We start from the raw sequence: 20,030 nt of genomic DNA, 5'->3' as shown, positions 1-20,030 counted from the left end.
ATTAAAGTACAGTTTGGTATTTTCTGTGAAGAAAATTAGTCCGTTTAAAAAGAGTATTTTTTAAGTAGGAGCAAAAGACCATCTTTCCAATAGCTTCTAACTGATCAGAAAGTTTGATTTTTATTAGCATAGTATAGTAGCAATTTCAGTGTTACGTAGCACGAGATTCAGATAATTCTCACCATAAACTGTTGCAGGTAAGTCTCTGATACATGCACCTAAATATTCTAGTCTGTTAATTGACATTCATGTGAAAGAGAACACAAAGTACCAGTGGGTTTAGGTTCTTAATGTATCTGTAATGTATTTTGCTGAATCTGATTTTTTGAAAAAATCCACAACCCTTGTTAGGGCAATACTTCTAGACTATGAAGACCAAGGAAGGGGATAGATTGTCGTGTCAAATGGAGAGTGAGGTCTCTCTTCTGTAGTCTCATCTTCAGCAGCTTGTCAAAACATCCTCTGTGAATAAACTGTTAGTGTAATATTGGTCCGTTGGTATCCAAAGCATCAAAACTTTCAAACAATTCCAAAAGTTCTGAGTATGCCAGTCACTGAAGACATTTGGTGTTAAGAAGAACTGAATTCATTCTGGCAAGCTACAAAACTGATCACATGTTTTTTAAAAATGTGACTATTTAAGAAATAAATTGACTTCTTCCATCACAAGAGTGGAATGTAGTTTTTGATATAAAATATGAGAGAGAAAATGATGTAGAACAAAATTAGGCTACTGATTTTTCAGTTAGAATGAAGTCCTGCAATCAGTATGTACTGGGTCTTTTAAAACTCAAAGGGTTTTATTTTACTGTTTTTAATAAGTTGAATAATAGCTACTGTTTCAGTTTTCTGGAATAATCACTCTTAATCATTTGCTTAGCAGAACAATTTATTAAGCAGTGAAGGATAATGAACCATAAAGTTTAATTTGCCTTTTTTAATTGAGTTGTTAATTAGTACCCCTCCACAGTTGGTAACTCCCAACTTGCTTTTTGCTGCTTCTGTATCCAAGACACTTCAAGGAATCTAATCTGTCTTAGTTATTTCAAAAAGGCATTTCCATGAATCAAATCTATAGGTGATTATGTTCTAGCTGTTATGGGGCTTCTATGAGTGCATATTAATTATGTCAGTGGTTAATGATCAGATAAGAAATATGTGAATACTAGCAATGATTGTTTAACAGAAACACAAAAAATATCCAGTGTTGTCTGAAATCTTAACTCCTGCCATCTCACTGCAGATAGAAACTTAGCTGAATAATTCTGTAACGTCTTTGGCAAGGGCTTTGTTTCGTACTTTTGACATACGAGCACTGTTGAGATCTTGTTTTCCATAACAATAAGTATCAAAGCACTTCTAGCTTCAGACAGAAGTTTATTTTTCATCAAGTTTATTTTACTGCAACCTGAAATGTTATTAAATTTAATGGCTTATCATGAATTTAAGCAAAGAGCTCTCAATTTCTGCTGTCATGAGCATCACAGAATTAAAATCTCAGGTTATTGGGTCACGCAAGCTGTTTCAGTTGAATGAAAATTCTAATGCAAGGGTTAAGTGTACCTGAATTACCTGTAAAATGCCATGTACAGTGTGGAAGTAAGCGTACCATTTCCCTTTGTTTCTGGGATGCAGAAATCCCGGAAATCTTCAAAGATCTTATCCACTAGGTAACCTATCTGGGTTTCCACTTACTGGATGTGGTCTGAGTTTCTTTACGCAGTACAGATTCTTTGCCTTTTCTGTTTTTTTCTGTTTCTGTTTTTTTGTTTGTTTTTTTTTTTCCATCATAGGTCAGTTTCCTAGAGAAATGGCTGGTGCAACAGAGGACTGATGATGATGATGCTATGCTAATTTACTCATTTAAAACAGTACAGGCAAATTTAAAATATTCAGCACCAGCTTGCAATGTCTGAAATTCATTTAAGTGCTTTTTGTCTACTCAAAATAATTATGTGCTTAAACAACAAAAGGAATGAAAGCATATCTGTAAATGATAACGTGATCTTGCATTAGTGAAATTTCAATAGCTGTGGACACATGGTGTAGGGAAGCATTAGTTATTGACTATTGTCCAAAGGGAAAACTTGATCCATTTTTCAAAACTTGATCCACTTTTCATACACTGATTTTCTTTACCCAAAGCTAGTTCTTAATGGGAAAGACACGGGACTGGGGAGCTGGTAGGAAGGAATTTTCAGTTCTTGAGCCTCTAAAGACCTTTAACTCCTATCTAAACTCTCAAATAATCCTAGTCAGCAGCTGATGACTAATTTACAGTGTCAGGTGGTGGTGCCTAAGGGAACATATGCCAAGTGTGAGTTGTTGAGACGGACTGGTGAGTTAGGAGAAGTGAGATTGATTTATGTGCAGGATCTCAGATTTTTAAATTGAAACTGTGCCTTCCCACAGCTTAGATACCAGACATCTTAGATAGGCCCAATTAAAGAGGGGAGTTTAAATTTAAAGTTGTGTAGCTTATGACTCCAGAGGGATGTTTGTTATGTGTAGGTACATGTGCACGTATATGTGAAGAAGATGCTTGGACACTGAAAATGTGTTGCCTTCTTCCAAGAAATGTTGGGAAATTTGCTTTCTCTGTTTCAGTAAAAAACAGAGACTTGGATTTTGACATGTTCACTAAAGGTAGAATAGCTTTAATATTCTTACAATTGGCAGAAACATATAGCTGCTATGGTAGTGGATGATCACAGTATTAACTGATTTCCTAAGATGCTTTATTATGGAGAGATTACTTTCCTGCTCAGTGAGCTTCACCCCGTTGTTTTGGCTTGTTCTGGTCATTTGCATGTCCTTCAGAAGTTCACATGCTCCTGGAGTCCAAACTCTGTTGCGTCTTCCCACCCAAAGAATCTCTGTACAGCTTTAATTTGTGGCATGTCACTAAGATGATTGCACAGAGGAAACCAGTGGGCTGGTCCTTGTCACAGTGGGGAGGTTGACAGCCGTGCATGCCCCTTTTCTGTGCCTGCTGGCTGGCTCTGGGGAGGGGACAGGAGGCTGGGGGGACAGCATGGGATGGAATGGCCTGAGCCTAACAGCAGCTGGGAATGCCTCCGTGTCTGATTACTGGCCAAGCATATGCAGAGTGGGTGAAGGTGGATGCTAGGTGCCAAGAGCCCTGCAGGATGCAACCCACTGCCCAGTGTTCATAGATGCCTTTGGGTTGCTGTTTGCGTTCAGCAGTATGTCAGTCAGCTGTTTGCCTCAGCACCCTCACTAACAAAGCTGGAGTCCAGGTAGAAAGATAATGCAACTCAGAGGTGTGTAACACTGAAAATGCTGGCATCTCTTAATCATGCTTCATGATCTCTTATGTGGATGCCCATACTAACACTTCTCAGCTTTATGGGATAATGTTAGGTGAGTGTCATAGCCACGCACAATACTTGTCAGGTCTTTAAAGTTTCCATTACCTTAAACCTTAGGTGGTTTAAGTGGTATGAGTGTTACTTGCACTGTACTGGAGGCAGTCTAGTAAAGACATCTTGGAGTCAGTGTTAATGAATACATGTTACAAGAGCTATTAGGAAGCTTCCTTAGTATTCATAAATTGTTGTGTGTTTTTTTTTTTTTTTTTGGTGTTATAAATGCAAAATAGGACTAAACACTTGTTTTTCTTTTAGCGATAAATTTACACTATTGGTGCAACGTAAATCAAACCTCCTTCCTAGTTTCCTAAGGATTTTGTTGTTGTTACTGGTATCTTACTCCTGTAGTATGGAATTTGGTGGGGCTTTTTGTTCTAGAAGTTAAATGAAGTATCTTGGTTGGTACTTGTACCTGGCATGAATATAGAGAGAGGTTATACAGTTATCCAACAACAATCTTTTAATAGGAAATAACCCAGTAAGACTATTAAATGCATAATGAAAACCTCATTCAGTTTCCTGTCAGTTTTCAGAGCTGTAAGTGGCTTCTAATTTGCGCAAGATTGGAACAGCATTGAAGAATTACAGTAACTAAGTGAAACACTCATTGGTTTTGCAATTTTCTGATAGCATCCCTTGTAATTTCTTGTAATGCATTTGTAGCTAAGTACAATGACAAATGTCAAGGCTCATTGTACTAGTTTTATGCACATCAGCACTAGACTGGGAGGTGTAATGTCAGCTTCTATCTTCGGAAAAGCTGGTGTAGCTGCTGGATGCTTTCCCATTATATTGTAGAAAGAATTATTGTTTTAGGTGGGGGAGGAGTGGAGAAAATGACTGCTTTCCAGATATTTTTATTACTTTCAGGTTTTCTATTATTCTGTAGAAATCCCAACAATAAAAAGGTAAGCCTCAGAAGCCTATTAAAAATTTAGCTCAACGTTAGCAAAAGAATTCTGGGTATCCATCAGGTATTTACCATGGCAAATTACAGCGAACTAATGGTTGTTAGTCAAAGCAAATCATATATATTCTGAGTTGGCATTGTGTAGTTTGCTGGCTTGAATTATTTTGATGAATAGCCATGTGCAATTTTAGACTACAGTAATATCTTCATAGTAATGTAGTAGCAAAACTGAACTGCATTTGAGATATACAAATTAGTGATTCAGTAAGTGAAAATAAAACCAAATGCAATTTAATAAAATGCTTGAAAAGTGATTACATAAAATGTAGTTTATCTGAAGTAAACAAAATCAAGTCTTGGTGTTGATCTCCGTTACTCTTCTGCAATACAGTCTGCCTGTTCTGTGAAGCTGTGGGAAGGTTAATGCAATTCAAAGAAAGATTTATGAACACAGATAATTGCTTGAAGCTGATTTTTCTCTGCACTCACAGTTGTGTTACTTGGATGGAAGCAAACACATTGATTTTAGGAGTTGTAAAAAAAATAAATAATAAAATGAAACTCCTTTTGTTTGTAAACATATAATAACTTCAGAGTTATGTGATTAGAGACTGGTCAAAGGGAGTAACCTTAATTAGAAAATAGATTGTCTCATTTGGTTAGTTAACGCCATTTGGAATGGCAAGTGACTGAAAAAAATACACCCTTGCAAATATTTCCTTGTCAGAGGGTCGACTATGTTGTCAGCATCTGGAGAACAAGCTCGGGTCCTGCACTTGTCCTCCTGCTGTTGCTGCCTGCTCTCTGCTGGGCCTGCTTCGTGCCCAGCACCACCCTGCCTGCTGCTCCGGTTTTTTGCCATTCTTCTTCAGAGGCCTTACTGAGCTTCCTTACATCCCCGGTTTTCATTGTTTGTGATGTCTCCCAGTCTTGTCCTAGTCATGCCTCTCTATGTGAAGAGGCTCAGTTTTATAATGGCTCAGGAGAACAGCCTGGGTTGGGTTGTGGTTGCCTGTGTGACACTTCATGTGGGGCCCAGCGGTCTGTGTTGTGTGTGGAGTTTGTATGTGGTAACTCTCCCATGGGAAAATAACTTCACCTGTTAAAACAAGAACAGAGAAGACAATCAGCATTGCAACTTTCTGAGGTATGGCCTGGCTAGTAAAAAATAAAAATATTTTTATTTCCTATAATACTTACAATAATCCAAGTATTAATCATCAGTGTAGAAAAAAAATGTGAAAAAGAGACCTCTACCTGGAAGGAAGGAAGGAATTTTTATGTGACCTCTAGAAACATCTCAGATGTCACTCACCAGCATTCTTACTGCTCAGGGAAAAAGCCTTATCTTCGTAGTGACTTTTCTCCTGAGTGTTGATTAAAAAAACAAACGCCCACTGCAATACTGTCTGGGCAGAATGTTTTTCTGACCTAGCCTCTGCAGGCACGTTGGCTTGAGAGAAATTGTGCAATGGGTCAGGATGTCTTGTCTCTATTTGATCTATTCATACAGCAAAAGAACCTTAATTTTGAATTTCATGAAGAAAGGGTTTAATATTTAGCTAGCTATATAATTCTTTAAATCTTGTACAAATAAAATCACCATCATACGTTTTGTGTGTTATAACAACTAGAAGGATTTCTTTCTCTGTCTTTGGGGAAAGCTGTATTTTGGAATATTCTGCCTCTGAACAAAATGCTTCTCTAACAATGGTTTAACTCTTATATGCAGAACAAAGACTGTGATGTCTAATTTAGGTTGCATGTAATTGCAGTTTAGTATTTTTAGTCTTTTTAAAACTAGGATTTTTAAAGCTTTCTACGTTGTTTTATACACTGTGCAAATACAGAGCTATACAAGTCCTGTCTAAAAAGACTGATGTATTTGGAATGTCTTTAAAACATGTTACAGAAAATTAGAAGGAACCAGTTTAGAAGTCACATCATACGTTTTTGCAAGGCATGCTGAAACATGTCACAATTGGAGAAATGTTCATTTTAAGCATAGTTGTTCTCTTTTAACCTCTGAAATACTGGTATAGATCTTCATCAGTCAGGGTTCATTTTGAAAAATTGTATCTTTTTTTTTTTTTAATGCAATGACAAAGCAAAAGGTATTTATTAGGTGATAGATGCATTTAAAAAGAATCTTTGGAAAAATATCTCATATTTTTGATTTTTTTAAAGTTAATACACAAAAAAAGCTGTCATCACATTGTAGAAAGGAAAATAACCTGAAACAAAGCCATTTATAACACCACCGCATACAGATCTCAGTAGCCAGTAAAATTATTAGTTGCTTCTGCTGCTGCTTGGTGAAGCAATGCTCATGTTACTTAATTGATGTGGCATATGTGTTTCTTCAGTAGAAGTTGCAATGAGTGGGTCTTAATTTAAAAACAAAATACATGTATAAAGGATTTGCTAGTACTTCATTTCTGCCACACTCACTTTGGAGTCTTAATTAAAACATTCTCTGTTTCAATTACTCATTACTACAAAATATGGAATGATACTGCAGGCTAAGAAGGCATTGGACTTTAGTTTGGGTTTCAGAACAATAGCATGATGTTGATAATAATGTCTAGGACCTTAAATCCAACCAGATATACCTGCAGCATTTGCGTTTTGAAGATCCCTTGAGGTCTCTGGCAGTGCTGTGCTAGGACCAAGGCTCCAGCATAGGGGCTGGGACTGCTGCCTTTTGGCCAGGCTGCCCAGGGGATGTGGCTATCCCAATGTATCTTCCTACCGATGTACCCCAATGCTCTTCCTCCCTCTGTGTGCTCCCTGCTAGCTGTTTTGTCTCTTGTCACTGCTGCTGGGCATAGCAGCTGCTTGGTGACACCTCCTGCTACCTGCCCGCTGGGTTTTGTCAAATACAAGTTGGGGAAGTCACAGCTCCTGTATGATTTTGTTGTCTGTTGTTTCCAATAAGGGTGCTACCTCTGCTGCTGATGGTCGTGGTCTGAATTGAGGTAATTTTTCATTTCCCGCCGATCTGATTTGCACTTCAATGAGCAGGATGGTTGATTTAAATGTAAAGACCATGAGGACAGCAGGAGAGGCAGCAAGTGGTGCCAGGGCAAGGAACAGGGGAGATAAAATAAACAGAGAGAAGGCTGGTGATAGATGGTTCCTGCCTCATTCAGACAGTAAAGTAGTTGTGTGAGTTGAGGATCAGAGAAGACATGCTGAGTGATGACAAACTGTCACCTTGGCCAGCTTTGTTAGGTCAAAACTGCAGCATATCTGAAAAAAAAAAAAAAAAAAAAAAAAGACTGCAACCCTGCAACCTTTTGTTTACATAGCAGATGGAGTTCTTATTTATTAACATTGAACCTTGCTCTATCTAACCTTACTGGAAAAAAAAATGCAGAAATGGCTTTTTGTTTCTTTAGTACTGTTGCCTTGAGTTATACATTCCTTATGATTCATTTCTCAATATATGAAAAAGAAAAGTGCAAGTTACCGTAAAGTGAAACTCTGATACATGCTCCATCGTATCACAGTGTAAATAATTGTTAATGTAATTTGGTGCAGTTTTAGAATTTGATAATGTAATCAGCTTTTAGTAACTTTTTTCCTGCTTAATGATTCACACACGATGAAATTTTTTCATTAAACCGCTCCAAAGCTCACATAGTAGAGAATATAAAGGACCCCAGATACCTCTTCAGCATAATCAGTTCACTTCATATTGGCTGCTGGCCATAATTTTACTGTGTAGATAGTTAAAATGAACTGCTGGATTTCTTAAATCTGTTGTTTCAGGAAACTAATAAACCAAAACAAATACTTAGTTGATGCATGGGGCCTAATTCTGCAAGATGCTGCTGCTGCAGATTCTGACTCATCATATTGTCAAGAATTTGAGGAAGCATGAGGTGACAGTAAGTCAGCATAAATTAAGCCTTTTAGGCTTCTCTAGCATACATATAACTAACTTCACACACTCACTAGTTTTGCTAATACTGGTATGGCATAACACAGTCCACAGGGGTGGACATAAGCCCAGCTCTGAGGGAAACGGAGGCTGGTCAGGCATCTGTCTGATGGCTGCTATGGAACTTGCTGCAAAGCCTTGGCAGTGGTAGTGCAGGTGCTGCTGTCCATAAGCATATTTGGTCTGATTAATTAGAATTTTTAAAATGCTGCAGTATGCGAAGGCATGCTTGCAGATTCTCTGGTCTGCCATTTTATTTCTGACTACAGCTGTTTGTAAACAGAAAGATACTGCACAGAGTGCACAGTTTTACATTCTTTCCTACTTTGGGTCCTACAACTTAAGTATGGGCTTAGATTTTTGGTTTGGGTTTATAGGATTTGGGTGGAAAGCTATTAAGTTAAAATGAATGTGACACTCTTGAATCTAGTTGACTGTGTATCAGCCTGCTAATGAACTACTGCTGAGAAATACGTAAGTCATATAGACTTTGGTGTCTAACTTATCCTCACTCTCGAGTCATATTTAAATTCTTAATAATCTTTATCAGAGGAGAAAGACTTTACCCTGAAGGCTTCAGCATCCATCAAAACTGATAGAATACACTAAGAAAATCATGTGCTGTGTTAAGTGAATTATAAGCTAGTATAATATTGTCCAAGATGAGCTTGCAAGTTATTAATAGTTTTTGATAATTGTAGGAAACAACTGTGACTTGTAGGAAAAAGAATATGAAAGCTGATTTTTAAAGAATTCTATTGGCTATATTCTATACTTAAATAATTCTATATTCTATATTTATTCTCTCTCTCTCTCTCTCTCTCTATATATATATATATATATAAAAATGTTGGCTTTTTTATCAGAATGTAACTGGAGAAATCTTTAGTGAAATTCCCAAAGGACTGCTTGCTTCAAGGTGATTAAGGAATGCTGCCATAATTCAGAAGATGGCTTCCAGCTGTCAGATCAGCTCAAGTTCAGGTCAAAATTTGGAGGCCTCTTTAGAGTGTTTCTGTTGTTGTCCAGGTAAGTTAATGGAAGAAATTGCTCCCTGTGGCAGGTCATGAACCTAATTACCTTAGAAACATTACTACAAGAGATTGAGAAGATCTTCTGATACTAGTGAGGATGAAAAGAATTGATGGCTCTTAGGGGATAGATTGGCCGATTTGTGATTTTTTCTATGTTTTTCTTTTTAGATAAATATATAAATTGCCATGTGCTCTGGGATGTGATATTTGAATGCTGGTCTTAACTCCTCTAAAACCACAGGTTCACTCTGTTTTTTAAAGGAAGCTACTCTAGAAACAGTCCTGAGACAGGCAAGTTAATGCATTTTAATGATTTTAAAATTGAATTGAATCACTAAATTTTTCAGGGTGCCAAATGTGAGTTTGTTTCTCCATTGCAGAAATGCCTTGCTTTAACAGTATTGTATTTTGGCTATTTATATGTTAAATTATTATTTTAACATCTGTGGCAGTACTTTGCAATATTGTTTCACCAACATCTTTGATTTGGTGAACATCACTAACATCAGATTTTGCTCAAAATTGTGATAAAATCCTGCAAAGTTAAAGCAGCAACCAGCAAGTAAGTGGATGGCAGAGTTCAGCAAAAAATGGTCTTTTTTTTTTTTTTTTTTAATTTTCTGGTAGACAAAGCTGGGTGTATTTAATTTCTGAGATAAACAGAATGGCAAGTTGAAAATCCTTCTCCTTTGTTCTGACAGAACTTAGGAACCATAGAATTGTTTAGGTTGGAAAAGACCTCCATGATCCATCTAGTCCAACCTTAAGAATTACGTTATGTGCTTTGTAAGGAATTTGCTTAAATATTTCCAGATAATTCTTTTAGAAGCACTATATATCTTTATTTACACATGTAATGCTACATTTTAATGCCTTTCATCAGGAAGAAGTTGCAGCATTAAAAAAATGCTGTGTTATAAATTACAAAATTCTTGTACAAGAAAGTCAGTTTCTTGTACAAATTCAAAAAATTGCTGTTTACATCCCAGAAAAAATCCTCTGCATCCACAGAGGTAAATTTAAATTAGAATTGATTTCCACAGAGGATGCTGGTTAAAAAGGGAAAAAAAAAAAAAGCACAGTTTAAAAATACATTATAGTTCTGACACGTTTATTTTTCTGTGCTTGTTGACAGAGAATCTTTAGTCAGAATGCTTTTAATCAGAATTATGTAACGCAATGTTATACAAGTATTTTTAGGAAAGGGCTTTCATCCACAATAGGATCATAATTTTGCAGAAGACCTTGGTTGATGGATTTTGAACAGATCGTGTTTATCTTGGATGAGTATCATAATTGTTACTTACAAATGACACCTATTAAGTTTTCTGAGTCTCTTTTGTCGTAGCTCATACACAAAACCAAAATAAAATGCAGTGCTAAACATTAAAATGTAACGGAAAACTGTATGTCATTATCTTCCAACAACAACAACAAAAAATCTTTTTTGAAATAGCCAATGTAGTTCTTTTTAACATTTGAATTTTAGGTAGGAAAGTGTGTAGGAAAAAAGGTACCTGTTAGAAATCATTTTGGATGCTTTGAATCACAAATAAACTGAAGAAGTATAAATAACACATTTACTATCTGAATATTGGTATTGGTATGATCTTCAGAACTTTGTATAATTTAGTAAAAATACATTAAAGATCATGATGCCCTACCATGTAGCCTGTGCTTCATTAACCACTTGTGCATTAGTGATAGAATTGCAGTATTTGTCGTTCTAAAGGTGGCAGACTTTATGTAAAAGAATCTACAGAAAAGGGAGGTATCTTGAGAAGATTTTTTTCTAATATTCTTATTTTACATTTGAGACTTGTCATGTTTTTCTATGCATAAGCTGCTTTACTCTCCCCACAGATGGTTCACAGTCAAGGATGGTTCCCATCCTTAGTCAGAGGATTTCTTTCTAAGCCATAAAGAAATGTGATAAACTTTCCTTAATTGTCTGCAGTCATTCTGTCAAGAAACGCGCTAACGCTGTAGCATAAATCCACTATAAAGTACAGTGCAACTATGGTATACTTAGAAATTTATTTTCTCTAGTACATATCTTCATAGATGGTCTCTGTTTCCTTCTGTAGTCACTATAGCATATGCAATCCGTGTACAGTAGAGCAAAATGAACATTTCTGTTAAATTATATGTGAGCACTACACTATACCTTTTCTGGTATACTTGTACTTTTTTTTTTTTTTAAATGAGGAGGAATATCTTGGCATTCAAGAGAGAATTAGGTGATACATTCTATAATATTTAAGGTCTATGATAAGATACGGTATTCACCACTGCTTTGCCAGTCTTCAATATTGTGAATGATATAGGCAGATCAGTAACACTTGATGCCTTCTGCTGTACCTTGCTCTTAACTGATACAGATAATTAAAGTCTAATTACTAGATAGTGCTGCTACTATTACAGATATCTGGTTTGGAAAATGAATATTCTTATGTGTGAAATTCAGGAGGTGGTATGAAAAAATGGAAACAAAATAAAACATAAATGGGATGTATCATGGCAGTAGAAACCTATTTCTACTATATGCTCTTTCAAGGGTGTAAAGCACTGAATTGCTTCTCAAACTCAACTAGTATTTCTTACTCTAAAGGTTTATAAGGCATAGTAAGCACAGATATAGTAGTGTTTAAAAATGGGGTATGAAAATTCATTAAACTTCTTTACAGTAGGCAACAGTATCTATAATTCTACCTGTCATTGTTGAAAATACCGGATTTTGATCATGTTTTTCAAGGTCATATTTCTGAAAGAAATCAGTCAGATTCAGGACAACTCACTGTAAATTTATCTGTGACAAACTGAAATCTGAATGCCACTGTGAAATACTGTTATTTGAAAATGCTTGGCCTGTTCTCATTTTGTGGTACGAGTCTAATTGTGCTACAACATCAGTGTTATTTCCAGCTTGGTTGTAAGGGCAATGATGCATAAGCTTGTAAACCTTCTGAAACCCTCTAATGTGATAACTGAACAAGAGTTTGCAAACGATAACTGACAAGATGAAGTGAGAAAGCAAAAGAAAAAAAGATGAACTGATGAAATGTATGAACATGAAATATAAGGTGATTGGGAGGGAAAAGACTCTCAAAGCAGTAGAGTGTAGCAGTGTGTTGGACAACAAGGAAGAACATAAGTAATGCATTTGTTACTGAAAACAAAATCAACTGATCAAAACAAAATATTTAATTATTAGTCTGAACTGCAAGTCATGGGAAGCTAAAGATGAGTTGATTTTTTTTTTTTTTCTTAAAAAGGCCTGAAATTGGTGCCTTTCCAGGTACTTAGATGAACGATTCTTGACTTCTGTACATTGCACTAAATGTATGAACTCTGAGAATGCTTCCTCCAGGGGTTCAGCAACAAGAAACTAATCGCTTAGATTCAAAACCTATGCAAAGCTTTGAATCATTTTTATGCATGCTGTTGAACTTACTACTTGTTAGTGGAAGTTGCTGTTCATTGTGGTGTTTATCAAGTTATTTGATGGATTAAAAATGGTAAGGAGCAAAAGTAAGAAATTGAACTAGACTAGTTTGCAAGTTTGTAGAAGCAAATTAAGCATGATTTCTTTTTTAAAAAAAAAAAAAAAGGCTTTTTGAAGGTGCTAGAATCTTTTTTTTTTTTTTTTTTTTTCCCCAAATCCTATTGCAGTTTTGGAAAGTCACATAAAAACAACAATTGTGCCCTCTGCTGGATCTAGTTTTAGTTAGTTGTCCTTGTGGTGGCTTTTTTTCCTCGCAGAAGAGGAACTGAAGCATCATGACATAGTACAAGAAATTGATGAAGCCTACTTAATTTGACCCCCCTCTCCCAAATACTATAGTCATTTGTAGTACTGGGATATCCTTTCTTAAAAAAGACTCCCTTGTGCCTTTTATCTATATGTAATTGAGGATGTGAGATCATGAGGACAGTGAGGTGATGAAATGTTTTTAAACAAAATGTTAAGGGTCTGAATTGCTTACACTGACTTTTCAGTAGGAAAAGTAGGGACAAATTAGAACCAGACAATGTATAAGCTGATTCTCACTTTTGTGGAAATGGGGCTGTATAACTTCACAGCTGAGCACTGTGACAGTTGCATCTCTGTAGCACATTATAAATTCATTGTCTTCTTCCTGTGTTTCCTTATGGTGGCTTAATTATTTGAAAAAAGTGTATGTTGTGTTGACATCTGTTTTGCAGATACAATACAATAAAAATGAAGATAACTAATGTTTCTTATGATTGATAAGAAGCACTGTGTCTAAGATTTAGAATAACAGGTCAAGCAGAGGGTCACTGGGGTTTAAATTGTAGCTTTTTTTTACTTTTTATTTTTGAAAGGAAAAATGTCAGTCTCCTAAGGCTTAACATTTTTCTTTAACATACATTTGCTACTTATTTTTGTTTTTAAAGACTTCTTTATCACTTATAAATGTAGTTCTATTCATGTGCAGGGATTTCTAGATTATTTAGTGTGTGTATATATGTGAACATGGTTTTTACTCAGTACCCTTGCTAAGATACATTTTCAGAAGTACTCAAAAGTTTGCATTCCCAATTTGTATGTCCTTTTAATGTCAGTAAGTTACCTTTGAAGTATTTTTCAGTAATTCAAAAAAGAAGTCAAAACTGTTTGTGTAAAGTATAATCATATGGGTAGAGATATTAAGACTCAGAATGCATCACTGTTTTATTAATTTGAAGGAAAAAATATTTATGTAGGTCATGTCAAAACTATAGATATGTCGTTAGTCAGGATATGTACTTAAAGTGGTAGGAAATAAGGTAGTGTAAATGCATATGTAAAATCAGTTGTACTTTTCAAAGTATAATAAAGGATGTTTGTTTTTCCATTAATAATCATGAAAATTTAATATTTAATTGTTAGTGAAATAAAAAAAAAAAACTGATTTATGTATTTTTCTAAGTTACTACCAAAAAATTTTCAACACGTGAAAAAAAATCGGAAATCATGTATCACATGGTCTTAACCGTTTGTCTGTCAGGTCTTGTTTCTATTTGCACAACTATTCCATAGCTAGCAGTCTCAGCCTTTGCATTATTTAGGTAGTATCTCCAGTGGGTACTCAGTTCTTTTATTAAAAGAAACAAAAAGCTCTAAGAGATTGAGAGACCTGTCTTAGTACTACTTATTGGCACAAGGTCCTTCCAACATGGAAGTACTTGATGCAAGAGGCAGCTTACAAAGTTAACACAGGTGTGAAAAGCTTGGTAACTATTACTTCCTAACTCCTACCACAGAAAATCACAGTTTTGGGTAGGTTGTGCACAAAAGATGTTTGATAATACAGCTGTGAATCAGCATCATCCTATATTCACAGGCATGGTAATAGTCATTACATGTCCTTTTATTATTTACTCATGCCACTTCTTTATATCCTTTTTTCTAAAGGCAGCATACGTTTCATCTGACACCTAATCTATATCTAATCTTAACTATGGCTTGTCATTCAGCATAATTACATACCTGCTTTAGATGAAGAAAATCCTGGTAGCAATGTGGAAAGCATTAGTATGAGAAGCAAAGAAGTCAGCAGAGCAAACGCAGTTTATTCCCAGCATTCTTGTGGATTGCACATTACAAAAGCATGATTTATCTTAAGTACGTGCATTATTGCTTTTTGCTTTGTGTATTGTTGTAAAAGGGCTCAATTTTAACAAAATGTTTCAATTTACTTTTTCTAAATGCAGAATTATCTTAGAGTGCCTGATAAATGAGCGCATCTCAACAATTTCCATTGCTGTAATAACCATGTATATAGGTTTTCTTTATCAAAAGCTTCTAATATGTCACTTAAACACATTTAAATGAAACCCTCACAAACTCCATCAGTCAAAATTGGGTAATTCCAATTACTTTATAGTGAGTATAGTGTGACAAAAGGAAATATAAATTTAGACAGCATATGCTGGATGAACAGCTGATAGCACAGGTGACTAGTGGGTTAGCCTTGCTAAAACCTGCCCACACAGCTGCTCACACTGCTTCCTTGGGTGGTGTGGAGCCCTGGCGATCACTCACCATTTACTGTGGTGAGCAAAACAGTTGTGACTTGGAGAAAATGCATGTATTGCCTGCTTTCCTCCTGGCTCCAAAATGGCTGTGCTGTGGCGATCTGCTCCTGTGCACGAGGTGCCTTCTGCTCTGACCTCAGGGCTCCCCCAGTGCATCTCTTTTTATCCCTCCTTCTTCTATCAGCTGTTTTGTACTTTACTAAAGTGTGGAGGAATGGTTAAGTGAAATAGGACACGTGGATGTTGGGCAGTTAAGAGGCAATGGGCTAGTAAAGTACCGTACTCAACTCACATGAGTCTGGCACGTACACAGCTGGCTGAGAGCCAATCAGGCTCAAGGACACGATGCCCTTGAGCGATGGGGAAAGTCCCTAAGGCGGGACGGTGGCTAAAAGAAGGAGGAACTACCTGAAAAGAGCGGGAAATGTTAGCCAATCCTGAGCTTAGTTTTTGCAATATGTATGAGTTGATTATGTTCGAACTAGATAAAAGGCGACAGAGCTATCCATTAAAGTTGAAATTCACTGTTCACTCATATTGAGCGTCTGTGTCTTCCTTCCGTCGACAACAAATTGGCGCCCGAACAGGGACCGGTCTGAACGGGTTTTGGACACTGCTGGCAGTGATCCTGGGCCACGTGTTCGACGGAATAAGGGAGGATCCGGTCCTGCAACGCAGCCCAGGAGGTGGAAGGGACAAGAATCCCCGCACACGCGTCGGGAAAGTGAAAGGGACGTGGAGTCCCCGCACCCGGGAGAGGATCCCGCCGGTCACGTGTTGCCGAGGTCTGAAAGGTGAAAGGGACAGGAGTCCCCGCACCCGCAGCTCAGAAGGTGGAAGGGAGTCCCCGCACCCAGGATGAGCCTATAAAGGGTCCCGCCGGAGAAGCGCCGCTGAGGTCTTTGCAAAGGCTGCAACTGTATATATAAAGGTATGAAAGACAAGCGGCGTATAATTTGCTCAGATGCTTTTTAGAAAAGCGGAGTATTTTAGATATAGATTGTAGAAAAAGATTTGCCAGGGTTATTAGCATATGCAGTAGCGCAGGGTTGTTTTACAAATCCTGATAGTTTTTTGAACAAACAGAGTGGCGTAAATTTGGAGATAAATTGTTTGATGTTATTAATGATATTAAGTCTGCTAAAAAATTTATTGAAGCCTTGGAGAACAGTCGCTAGCGCTTTAGCTACACATCAGGCTGAGCAGAGAGTCGCTGCTGCCGCTACAGAGCGACTGGGATTGCCGGGAAGTGCTGGAGCTGGGCATTGCCCACTGCCGCCTTCAGAGAGAATGATAACGCTGCCTTGGGGCTACGGGGCAGTGGGAGCCTCCCCCCCCTCAGTCACCGCCACGAGCAGCGCTGCGCTTGGAGTTCACCGTGTGGCGAGTCGGCACAGAGCAGAGGGACGGACATCAGGACCCTGCAGCCTGTCTGACGTAACCATGGAAGCAGCGGCGGCTGTGCTGCTTCTCTCTGGCATGGTTTTGATCTGTGGAGACCGTGCATGGCAAGGAGTACCAGCCAATGCTTTTGGAGGACCGTGTTACCTAGGGCGACTCACACTTTTCGCTCCAGATTTACACTCATGGCAGAACTCGACAAGGAGCAGAAGAATTAAACGAGAACTAAAAACTTTGGGTTCTGACTGTAATGATGATGTAGAATTGTGGGGTCCAGCAGAAAGATTCTTTGCTTCTTTGGTGCCTGGTGTGGGAACTGCACACGCTTTGACTAATAAGCTTGCTTGTTGGGCTGTTAAACAATCAAATGTAACAACACAAGTTCTTTCTGAAATGTCACAAGATATGGAGAGTCTAAGACATACTGTATTGCAAAATAGGGCCGCTATTGATTTCTTATTGCTGGCTCAGGGACATAGGTGTGAAGATGTAGAAGGAATGTGTTGCTTTTATCTTTCCGACCATGGTTAGTCAATTCACGACCAGTTGAAATTGTTAAGGGATCATACACAAAAAATTGTAGTACAAGATAGTTGGTTTGAAGGTTGGCTTAAATCTGTTTTTGGGAACATGGGTGGATGGGTTTTCTTAGTTAAAGAGGGACTTAGCTTTCTACTTATATTGATTATAGTTGCTGCACGTACAATCTGTAACTGCCTAACTAAGAAACTAGAGCAACTCACAGAGAAGGTATTTGTAGCGCAAAATAAAAACGGGGGAATTGTGGAGGAATGGTTAAGTGAAATAGGACACGTGGATGTTGGGCAGTTAAGAGGCAATGGGCTAGTAAAGTACCGTACTCAACTCACATGAGTCTGGCACGTACACAGCTGGCTGAGAGCCAATCAGGCTCAAGGACACGATGCCCTTGAGCGATGGGGAAAGTCCCTAAGGCAGGACAGTGGCTAAAAGAAGGAGGAACTACCTGAAAAGAGCGGGAAATGTTAGCCAATCCTGAGCTTAGTTTTTGCAATATGTATGAGTTGACTATGTTTGAACTAGATAAAAGGCGACAGAGCTATCCATTAAAGTTGAAGTTCATTGTTCACTCATATTGAGTGTCTGTCTTCCTTCCGTCGACAACACTAAAGACCAGTAGCACTGAGGGTCTCAGCTGGGGCGTGGAGTTGACTGGGATCACCTTTGTCTGGCATGGGGCAGCCCTGGTCTGTCCTCACACAGGCCCCACTGCCAGGACACAGGACAGTGACCTACAGTAGGAAGCCATCTTCAATTCTTTTTTCTCTAAAATTTTATACTTGAAATACGTATATTAAAAAATACATTAAAAAGAATGAGTGGGGTGACTGATTAGCTAAAGGAAGTAGTATTTTTGGGGACCACTGCTGACTTGCTCTCATGTGGGTTACAACCTTAAAGGTTTGCTTTGGAGCACCTCCTTCTTCAGTGATTCAAGCACTTATCTATACCTGTCTTTGTGTTGGTAGGAAATTCACCATATCCGCTCCAGCTGCTCGTGCTGCACACTCAGCCAGTGAGCTGAAAATCCTTTTATTCCTGGGTAGCAATGAAAGTTCAGCAAATCAAATTATTTTCTCATTTATTACTGTGCCACCTCATCAAAAGGCTACTCCAGGAAAATTTGAGATATGGTATATCCTAGAGTTATAACTGAGAGAAGGCATAACCAAGGGTCTCTTAGAATAAAAAAATAAATGTTATTTTCAGTTGGGTTTGTCCTATTCTGTTTTTGTCCTGATGCTCACTCCCCTGCCCGCTCTCTTGCCCCTCCTCATCCTGCCCCCCCCCCCCCCCCAAAAAAAAAAAAAAAAAAGAAATAATTAAAAAGTCCTTCATTTTTTTTTTCTTCTGAGCCTTCTGAGTCCGCAACAGGAACCTAAAAGTTGTTGCCCAAACTGATCAAATCTGGAAAATGCAGTTTCCTATCTTGCTTTCTTGATCTTATTTTTGCAGCAATGTTTTTTTTACCCCACCTTGAATTAAATAGGGAAGCCACGAATGCTGTCTTAGCATCAGTAAAGATGCACTTTTAAAAGTGATAGTTTGTAAACAGCCTGGCTGGGAACTGATTGAAGTGCATGTTGGCATGGTGTTCCTTGAATCCATGCTTTATTTCCATTTTTCTGACAAATACAAAACTGGATCATGCTACAGGATCATGCTATGTTTGTACACCTGTACTCCAAGATTAATATGTGCATTACTGCTTGGAGCTAGTGAGGCAGGAAAGAAATTCTATGAAACAGAATACTGAGTTGCTGATGCACTTCAAAGTGGCAGTGAACAAGAATACTGAAACTATTATGAAAAGTTAAATATTTAAATGATTTTTTTGAAACAGTTCTCACAATATGTACTGTTTGTAGAAAAAGCAGTGAATAATACAGTAGTTGCAGCAGTAGCCTTCATTGCAGCCTGCTAGTGCTCTGGTTGCTTGAACTTACAGGAAGGGCTCTTGTATGTGTTTCTCCCAACCTTGTCTAGAAGATTACTCTCTTCCTTCACTTTGTCATGGTCTTTCCTAATGCTTACTTCTTAAAACAAGATTACTTGGACTAAGTCATACCTCTGTACTCATCTGAGGTGTGTTTTTATAAGTATACATAGCTATGGATTTTCTATTCAGCTTTATAAAGAAAGATTTATCAAGTATTCTGTAACATTTGATATACATTTTAACAATATATACCCCTAAAATTTCATGTTTCTGATGGTCTGAAAGTTTAAGCAAGAGAGTAAGTTGTCTTATGTTTATGTACTTTGTCTTGTTTTGCTTTTAAAGAATTAGGCAATTATAAATGTGGATATATATTCCATTGCTTTACAGTAAAAACTTGATTTACATCTGGTGTTTTGTCAACCATCTTCCTGAGTATCAACTGTCTGTGATTTTACTTTTAATTTTGAAGCATCTCTACTTATGCTGCTGTGTGCTTGCCATACAGAGCAGTCTGAGTAAATGCTGCCATGGCTTTGTGAAAACATACTTGATAAAATTTGTGAGAACACAGAGTAACATTTCTAAGTTTGATTGTTTTGTTTGTGTAGATACATCTAGGTATTTATCGGGAGAGGCAGTTTGTATAGCTCTTACCTAAATGTTGTATATGTGGCATATTTATTGTGAGCTGTTGAGCAGACTTAAGTTAGAAATAAAACCAGAAATTGCACGCTTTATTTCATGCTCATGGAGCCCCTTGGATTTACTTTGGATCTACTGTATGATACAAGAGTGTAACAGACAGTAGTGTGGCCACAGTCCC

At 37.5% G+C, this 20,030-nt stretch overlaps 1 protein-coding gene and 1 long non-coding RNA gene across 9 annotated transcripts in view; one reads left to right on the top strand and one right to left on the bottom strand.

The window, feature by feature from the left end:
* RBFOX1 (RNA binding fox-1 homolog 1) overlaps positions 1–20,030 on the top strand; it is an 873,300-nt gene that overhangs the window by 49,419 nt on the left and 803,851 nt on the right. The window contains exon 1 of one of the 8 annotated variants that reach the window (XM_084536950.1): positions 16,219–16,255. The exons of the other annotated variants lie outside the window; for them this stretch is intronic. The gene's annotated coding sequence lies outside the window, so the exon portion shown is untranslated. Of the gene's footprint in view, positions 1–16,218; positions 16,256–20,030 lie in introns of those variants that run through there. 8 annotated transcript variants of the gene reach the window in all.
* Positions 4,572–15,825, bottom strand: LOC311445424. Its single transcript, XR_014698403.1, has 2 exons — positions 14,777–15,825; positions 4,572–5,401 (listed from the first exon to the last, which is right to left on the bottom strand). It is a non-coding gene; the product is annotated as an uncharacterized lncRNA (long non-coding RNA).

Source organism: Aythya ferina, assembly GCF_964211825.1.
Source record: "Aythya ferina genome assembly, chromosome: 15".
Classification (NCBI taxonomy): Eukaryota; Metazoa; Chordata; class Aves; order Anseriformes; family Anatidae; genus Aythya; species Aythya ferina.
Note: the sequence above shows the minus strand (reverse complement) of the source record. Positions and strands in the feature narration are given on the sequence as shown.